General features: G+C 44.7%; 1 protein-coding gene across 1 annotated transcript in view; it reads right to left on the reverse strand.

The window, feature by feature from the left end:
- LOC137377668 (coiled-coil domain-containing protein 68-like) overlaps positions 1-7922 on the reverse strand; it is a 62348-nt gene extending 54426 nt beyond the window's left edge. Inside the window, exon 1 of the mRNA XM_068047610.1 lies at positions 7700-7922. The gene's annotated coding sequence lies outside the window, so the exon portion shown is untranslated. The remainder of the gene's footprint in view (positions 1-7699) is intronic.
- Positions 7923-9570: the final 1648 nt, after the last annotated feature.

Genomic DNA, 9570 nt, shown 5'->3' on the forward strand with positions numbered 1-9570 from the left:
CTCGTATCTCCTACAGGTGCAAATGAGCCCTGTGGAACACCACTGGAAACAGCTTTCCATTCACAAAAACATCCATCGACTACTACCCTTTGTTTCCTGTCCCTGGGCCAATTCTGGATCCAACCTGCCACATTCCCCTGTATCCCATGGGCTTTCATTTTACTGACCAGCCTGTCATGTGGGACCTTCTCAAAAGCCTTACTAAAATCCATGTAGACCACATCCACTGCACTTCCCTCATCAATTCTTCTTGTTTACTTCCTCAAAAAACTCAATTAAGTTAGTAAGACATGACCTTCCCTTAACAAATCCATGCTGACTATCCCTGATTAATCCATGCCTTTCTAAGTGGCAGTTTATTCTCTCCCTCAGAATTGATTCTAACAATTAACCCACCATCGAGGTCAGACTGACCGACCTATAATTATTTGGCCAATCCCTCGCAACCTTTTTAAACAATGGTACAACGTTCGCAGACCTCCAATCGTCTGGTACCTCTCCTGTATCTAGTGAGGATTTGAAGATGATTCTCAGCGCATCCGTTATTTCCTCCCTGGCTTCCTTTAACAACCTGGGCTGCAATCCATCCCGACCTGACAATTTATCCACTTTCAAGGACGTCAGACCCTCTGTTACATCCTCTCTCCTTATGCTTATCATATCTAATATTTCACACTCCTCCTCTTTAACTACAATGTCACTAACCCTTGAGGAACACCACAGTCTATCATCCTCCAGTCTGAAAAACAACCATTTACCTCAACTTGCTATTTTCTGTTCTTAAGCCAATTTTTTATCCAAGCTGACACTGAGCCTTAATTTTGTTAACCAGTCTTTTGGGCCGAAATTTATACTTCAGCCCCTGTAATTGGCGGCGGATGAACACGATGCTGGTCCGCCTGCGCGGGCCGCACGACGCAGAGCCGCAGCGATATTAAATGTGGGGAGAGCAGGCAGATCATCCCTGGTAATGATGTCAGCTGCCTTTGCGCAGGCGCTGACGCCATTTTTAAAGGGCTTCGAGCCCTAACTTTCAATTTAAATACTTAAAGGTAAGTTTAATGAAAAAATTTAAATCCATTTAAATTTCCCTTCTCCCACCACCCCTCCCCAATAACCATAAAATGAATTACTTGTCCTCTCCTCCGCCCAAAACACTTTCCCTGCCCACCTGACCTTCCCCCTCAATGTTCATAAACTTTGCACCGTAACCCTTCCCACCATCCTCAAACAATGAGATGAGTTGACCCCACTCTCCACCCCACTGCACTGAAAAACTTACCTGCTCCCCCCTCCTCACCAGTGATCCATCTCAGATCCCTGGATGTGGATCTGAAGGCGTGAGAGTGCTGGCCTCCAGCACCAATATTGCACCGAGACAGACGGTGGGAGTGAGAAGGTAATTTATTCTTTCATTTAAATTAATTTACATATTTAAATTTGGTTCCCGTTGCCTTGCCTCTGCCGGCAATATCAGGCCAGGCCTCGAGGCCTGGATGGGCCTCTGCCGGAGGCATTTTCCGGCCCCCGCCACCATGACACCCGACGTTGTGGGAGTCTGTAAAATTCAGCCCTTTCTGTGGTATTTTGTCACTTTCTTAAAATCCATATAGATAACATCCACTGCATTCTCATTATTAACCTTTTCTGTTACCTCATCCAAAAAATTAGATTAGTCAAGCACGATCTGCCTTTTACAAATGTGTGCAGGCTCTTTCTAATTAATTCAAACCTCTCCAAGTACCAGTTAGCTAATATTTTAATTGAGCCATGTATTGGAAAAAGGAATTTTATAGAAATGTCTCAAACTTTTGTAAATACTTGCACACCACAATTTTAAGGCCAAACAGTACAGCAACATTTGGTGAACCAGACTTCCAAATAACAAGAGAAGATGGAATATAAAATTGTTATATAAAATTTACAATCTGGCAACATAAGCTTATGGGTGTGTTGGTAACTTGATACACTATCTGTGCTTCACTTTTTTCAGATGAAATATGCCTTCAGAGCTCTTGCATTGTAATTAACTTGGCATGTTGCACAATGGAGCAGAATAAATACGATTTAATTGAACACATTGTTGCCTCAGAAGAATATAAACCAAAAGATGCCATGCTGAATTTGTACAATGCCCTGATCAGACCATATCTCAAGCATTCTGTTTGGTTTTGGTAAGCAAGCAAAAAATAGGAATGGCACTCTGACCTTACTGGGCTGAAGAAAGCATTAAAGGTTTGTTGTTTTGTTCCCAAAAGTGTAACAAGAGCTACAATTGGATATAATCAATCCACTCTGTGATTGATTACTGTAGCTTGACAACTGCTTTAGCACTTTTCCAAGCCCCAGTAGGAAAACCATGCTTATGCTCAGCAAGCATTGGAACTGCTGGGTAGAATTCCCCAGGTAGCCCATAAGCATACCCAATCATGCCAACAAATTGCTGCCAGGTTGTAGAAGTGGGCAGCAGGTAGGAGACCTAGTTACCCATTCATTGTAATTTTGGGGGCGGGCTAATGGGGCAGACCTGGAATGCTGTCCCGAACTCCTGCCACCCCTGTAAGCCATCCACACAAGTTGTTCTCTCTCCCAGCCCAGGAAATAAAATATTAAATATTAAAATATTCTGTGGTCGAAAACAAGACTCCCGAATGGTATGTTGCCTCCCAGGTGCATGGGTCAGGGATGTCTCAGATCGGCTGCAGAACATTCTGAAAGGGGAGGGTGAACAGCCAGTTGTTGTTGTGCACATAGGCACCAATGATATAGGTAAAAAACGGGATGAGGTCCTACAAGCAGAATTTAGGGAGTTAGGAGCCAAGTTAAAAAGTAGGACCTCAGAGGTAGTAATCTCAGGATTGCTACCAGTGCCACGTGATAGTCAGAGTAGAAATGAAAGAATAGTCAGGATGAATGCGTGGCTTGAGAGATGGTGCAGGAGGGAGGGGTTCAGATTTTTGGGACATTGGGACCGGTTCTGGGGGAGGTGGGACTATTACAAATTGGACGGTCTACACCTGGGCCGGACTGGAACCAATGTCCTTGGGGGTGCTTTTGCTAACGCTGTTGGGGAGGGTTTAAACTAATGTGGCAGGGGGATGGGAACCAAATGAGGAGGTCAGTGGACAGTAAGGAGGTAGTAACTAAAGCCTGTAAGGAACTAGATAATGAAGTCAGCGTGACTAAGGGAAAGAGTAGACAGGGAGCAGATGATGAACGCAAAGGGACTGGTGGTCTGAGGTGCATTTGTTTTAATGCAAGAAGTGTAGTAGGTAAGGCAGATGAACTTAGGGCCTGGATTAGTACCTGGGAGTATGATGTTATTGCTATTACTGAGACTTGGTTGAGGGAAGGGCATGATTGACAACTAAATATCCCAGGATATCGATGCTTCCGGCAGGATAGAGAGGGAGGTAAAAGGGGTGGAGGAGTTGCATTACTGGTCAAAGAGGATATTACATGTGTGCTGAAGGAGGGCACTATGGAGGACTCGAGCAGTGAGGCAATATGGGCAGAACTCAGAAATAGGAAGGGTGCGGTAACAATGTTGGGGCTGTACTACAGGCCTCCCAACAGCGAGCGTGAGATAGAGGTACAAATATGTAAACAGATTATGGAAAGATGTAGGAGCAACAGGGTGGTGATAGGAGATTTTAATTTTCCCAACATTGACTGGGATTCACTTAGTGTTAGAGGTCTAGATGGAGCAGAATTTGTAAGGAGCATCCAGGAGTGTTTTCTAGAGCAGTATGTAAATAGTCCAACTCGGGAAGGGGCCATACTGGACCTGGTGTTGGGGAATGAGCCCGGCCAGGTGGTTGAAGTTTCAGTAGGGGACTACTTTGGGAATAGTGATCACAATTCCGTAAGTTTTAGAATACTCATGGACAAAGACGAGAGTGGTCCCAAAGGAAGAGTGCTAAATTGGGGGAAGGCCAACTATACCAAAATTCGGCAGGAGCTGGGGAATGTAGATTGGGAGCAGCTGTTTGAAGGTAAATCCACATTTGATATGTGGGAGGCTTTTAAAAAGATGTTGATTAGCGTGCAGGAGATACATGTTCCTGTGAAAATGAGGGATAGAAATGGCAAGATTAGGGAACCATGGATGACAGGTGAAATTGTGAGACTAGCTAAGAGGAAAAAGGAAGCATCCATAAGGTCTAGGAGGCTGAAGAAAGACGAAGCTTTGAAAGAATATCGGGAATGTAGGACCAATCTGAAACAAGGAATTAAGAGGGCTAAAAGGGGTCATGAAATATCTTTAGCAAACAGGGTTAAGGAAAATCCCAAAGCCTTTTATACATATATAAGGAGCAAGAGGGCAACTAGAGAAAGGATTGGCCCACTCAAGGGCAAAGGAGGAAAGTTATGCGTGGAGTCAGAGAAAATGGGTGAGATTCTAAACGAGTACTTTGCATCGGTATTCACCGAGGAGAGGGACATGACGGATGTTGAGGTTAGTGACAGATGTTTGATTACTCGAGGTCAAGTCGGCATAAGGAGGGAGGAGGTGTTGGGTATTCTAAAAGGCATTAAGGTGGACAAGTCCCCAGGTCCGGATGGGATCTATCCCAGGTTACTGAGGGAAGTGAGAGAGGAAATAGCTGGGGCCTTAACAGATATCTTTGCAGCATCCTTAAACACGGGTGAGGTCCCGGAGGACTGGAGAATTGCTAATGTTGTCCCCTTGTTTAAGAAGGGTAGCAGGGAAAATCCAAGTAATTATAGACCGGTGAGCCTGACGTCAGTGGTAGGGAAGCTGCTGGAGAAGATACTGAGGGATAGGATCTATTCCCATTTGGAAGAAAATGGGCTTATCAGTGATAGGCAACATGGTTTTGGGCAGGGAAGGTCATGTCTTACCAACTTAATAGAATTCTTTGAGGAAGTGACAAAGTTGATTGATGAGGGAAGGGCTGTAGATGTCATAAGGCGTTTGATAAGGTTCCCCATGGTAGGCTGATGGAGAAAGTGAAGGCGCATGGGGTCCAGGATGTACTAGCTAGATGGATAAAGAACTGGCTGGGCAACAGGAGACAGAGAGTAGCAGTGGAAGGGAGTTTCTCAAAATGGAGACGTGTGACCAGTGGTGTTCCACAGGGATCCGTGCTGGGACCACTGTTGTTTGTGATATACATAAATGATTTGGAGGAAAGTATAGGTGGTCTAATTAGCAAGTTTGCAGACGACACTAAGATTAGTGGAGTAGCAGATAGTGAAGGGGACTGTCAGAGAATACAGCAGAATATAAATAGATTGGAGAGTTGGGCAGAGAAATGGCAGATGGAGTTCAATCAGGGCAAATGCGAGGTGATGCATTTTGGAAGATCCAATTCAAGAGTGAATTATACAGTAAATGGAAAAGTCCTGGGGAAAATTGATGTACAGAGAGATTTGGGTGTTCAGGTCCATTGTTCCCTGAAGGTGGCAACACAGGTCAATAGAGTGGTCAAGAAGGCATACGGCATGCTTTCCTTCATCAGACGGGGTATTGAGTACAAGGGTTGGCAGGTCATGTTACAGTTGTATAAGACTTTGGTTCGGCCACATTTGGAATACTACGTGCAGTTCTGGTTGCCACATTACCGAAAGGATGTAGATGCTTTGGAGAGGGTGCAGAGGAGGTTCACCAGGATGTTGCCTGGTATGGAGGGCTCTAGCTATGAAGAGAGGTTGAGCAGATTAGGATTATTTTCATTAGAAAGACAGAGGTTGAGGGGGGACCTGATTGAGGTGTACAAAATCATGAGAGGTATAGACAGGGTGGATAGCAAGAAGCTTTTTCCCAGAGTGGGGGATTCAATTACTAGGGGACACGAGTTCAAAGTGAGAGGGGAAAAGTTTAGGGGGGATATGCGTGGAAAGTTCTTTACGCAGAGGGTGGTGGGTGCCTGGAACGCATTGCCAGCGGAGGTGGTAGACGCGGGCACGATAGCGTCTTTTAAGATGTATCTAGACAGATACATGAATGGGCAGGAAGCAAAGAGATACAGACCCTTAGAAAATAGGCGACATGTTTAGATAGAGGATCTGGATCGGCACAGGCTTGGAGGGCCGAAGGGCCTGTTCCTGTGCTGTAATTTTCTTTGTTCTTTGTTCTTTGTTCATAGATAAGGTAAATCTACTTCAAGTTAAGTCAACACACTAGAACAAGGTCATAGATTAAAACTAGTCAAAAATAAGTTTAGGATAATGTCAGGAAGAAATCCTTCACTTAAACTGTGATTAAGATTCTGCGGTCTTCTTTGATCCTCCACATTAAACTTTAGTTTTCTGCCATAATGAAGGTGACCCCTCTGTTGCCAAATCAAAATTGTGCAGCTTATTGCCAAGAATAGACCTATCTCGACTTTAATCTCTGACTCTACTTCAAGTGGAAGCCCAGTAGTTAAAAGAATTCCAGCAAAAGTTGTGATCCAACCTGATCTGAATCTCGGCCTGTTCTGGCTTCCATGACCTGACCTGAGACAAATGATTCTGTGCAGTGTGCTTTATTCAGAGAGTATTTTGCATGCCCTCATAATAGACACAACTCAACATAAATCCAGACCCAAACTATATCCAACCAGACCTTACTTGGAGGTTGGAATGGGAGTTTAATTGAAGGGCATGTGAGACCAGATCCAACATTGGAATCCAACAGTCGAAACACACAAACCCAATATCCCAACTTCCAATGGTTTGGTTTGCAGATAATGGGCTGGATTTTATCCAGCCCTTGGAGATGGGCTGGGAAGTGGTGGGGGGCAGAAAAAATGGCATGGGCTGGTGTCAGGCACCGTGCCCAATGTCCTGGACCCATGCCATTTTGTCCGTGGCAGGCACCGTGGCAGACGGGAACTCCACTGGGTGGTCAATTAAGCCGCTTATGTGGCCTATTAAGGGCCAGTTAAGGGCACCTCTTCCCTCTTCTGGCATTTAGCCAAAATCAGAGTGGCCTACCACTGCGCGGAGACACCTTCTAACTGGCCTTCTAACAAGCTCGGGTGTTGAGGGTGGAGTCTGTTCTCTAGGGACACTCCATGGCTCACGGTGGGTCCCCCCCACCGCGGCAATGGCAGCCCCTGCGGCAAGAAACTCCTCACCAACTACTCTCTCACCCCCTCTCCTGCCTGACTGGCCCCAGCAACCCCGACCCCACTAAACTTGGTCCCAGGCCTCCTCCATCTTCACTGCTTCGGACTTCCTGCAGTCCCAGCAGTGGGCTGCTTGGACTGCTGAGCTGCTGGACCTCTGATTGGCTGGCAGCTCTTGGGGCAGAATCTTATTCCTGAAAAGGGATGGTATCCCCAATAGCGGGCAACCGTTGAATTAGGCCAGGGGTCCAATAAAGGGCCGAGGTGGGGTTGCCCGCCCCCCCCCCCCCCCCGTCTTCCTGCTTGCCGCCAGGACCCCCATCACCGAAATAAAATCCAGCCCAATAATAGGGAAGATACTTTATGAGTATACTGTGCATTGGAATATTTGGATTCCAATCCAGAAACTCCTGTTGATTAAAAAATGTAGCTATTGTATAACAGGAATTAAAACTACATTTTTTAATCAACTGGAATTTCTGGATTGGGTTCCAAATATTCAGATTACTTATTCAGAAAACACAAACCACCTTCTTTAGGTATCCGTTCTTAAAGAGTTCATATCTGTGCGATTATTGTTACCTTTTGTCTAAAAAAATTAAAGAGAATGTCTCACTCACCTTGGTAAGATGGAGTGAAAGCTTTGAAAACCGGATATGCCTGTAATTCAGCACCTGTTAAATGAGGTGCTACCGACATAAAACTTTAGTAGGCAGACTATCCAAATCAAGTGACATGGTTATATCTATTCATGCAGTTATTTGAAATCTTTTACAGTTGACGATCTGTACAGACCCATTACTTCCTCTCCATACTGCACAGCGTGTTCATTGTCTCTGAAACTCTAAGCTGTACTTTGTACTTCCTTATTGGCACCCTGCCACCAGTGACAACATTACTTAAAGGTGGACTGTCATACAGTATAGGAGTATAGCTGTTAGCAGTATAGGAAACTTGTAAAGAGACACTTTCTGCATTTGAAATATTAGTTAGTTTGAATAGATCAAAGTCGACGACCACCAAAAATATCTTTGACAGGTAATGTGGCCAGTTCACTGATGCTAAATGCAACCTTGGAGGCCATGGTTTAAGATATCCAGGGGAGTTCAGTATCAGAGGAACAGCATGTGATATTTTGTATCACAATAATCATCAGTACAAGTCTCCCTATCGGTATAAAAGAAAAACTAACTGTTAAAATTAAGGTGTGCACAAACAAAGAAGACTGGATCCTCTGGTCTGGATTTAGTTCTCACCCAGCGTCGGCGTCCGAGGCGGCCTGAAGATGTCGACAGGAGAGGGCCACCATGCACCCTGATGCCGGGAAGACCCGGCCGATATTACTTGCAGCAGCAATGCCACATGATGGCCCCCCTGCTGCTCAGCGACGGGACCCCATTTTACATATTTAAATACATAAAAATGAAGGCATTAATGATACTTACGTCGCTGCCTGAGTTCCCGCTCCGATCTCCGGCCCCCCTAGTTTTAGAATCTCCAACCAGTGGAAATAGTTTATCTTTATCTAGCCTGTCTTTTCCTGTCAATATCTTGAAGACTTCAATCAGATCACCCCTAACCTTTTAAATTCTAGCGAAAACAGGCCTGATTTGTGTATTCTCTCTTCGTAACTTAACCCCTGTAGTCCAGGTATCATTCTTGTAAACCTACGTTGCACTTCCTCCAAGGCCAATATATCCTTCCTGAGGTGTGGTGCCCAGAACTGCTCACAGTACTCCTGAGTGGGGTCTAACCAGGGTTTTGTACAGCTGCAACATAACCTCTGTGTCTTTATACTCCAATCCTCTAGATATAAAGGCTAGTATTCCATTAGCCTTTTTGATTATTTTCTGTATTTGCTCGTGGCATTTTAAAGATCTATGCACCTGAACCCCCAAGTCTCTTTGGACATCCACTGTACTTAACCTAACCTCTTCCCATTTAGAAAGTACCCTGCTCTATCCTATTTTGGTCCAAAATGGATAACCTCACACTTGTCCGCATTGAAATCCATCTGCCACAGTTTTGCCCACTCACCTAGTCTGTCAACATCTCTTTGCAATTTTATGCTATCATCTAGACTGTCTACAATGCCGCCTAACTTTATATCATCAGCAAATTTGGATATATGACTGACTATGCCATCATCCAAGTCGTTAATGAATAATGTGAATAATTGAGGCCCCAACACAGATCCCTGCAGGACACCACTAGTTACATCCTGCCAATCAGAGTACTTACCCATTATCCCCACTCTCTGTCGCCTACCACTCAACCAAGTTAGATAATGGGAACAGTTGTTCCTTGTCGAACTTATCTAAGCCTGTCATAATCTTATAAACCGGTATTAAATCTCCCCTCAATCTCCTTTGCTCTGAGGAGAACAAACTCGCTTTTCCAACCTAACCTTGTAAATAAAATCCCTGGAACCATTCTGGTAAATTTCCTCTGCACCGTTTCAAGGACCCTCACATATTTCTTAATATATGGT

Source organism: Heterodontus francisci, chromosome 1 (assembly GCF_036365525.1).
Source record: "Heterodontus francisci isolate sHetFra1 chromosome 1, sHetFra1.hap1, whole genome shotgun sequence".
NCBI classification, from domain to species: Eukaryota; Metazoa; Chordata; class Chondrichthyes; order Heterodontiformes; family Heterodontidae; genus Heterodontus; species Heterodontus francisci.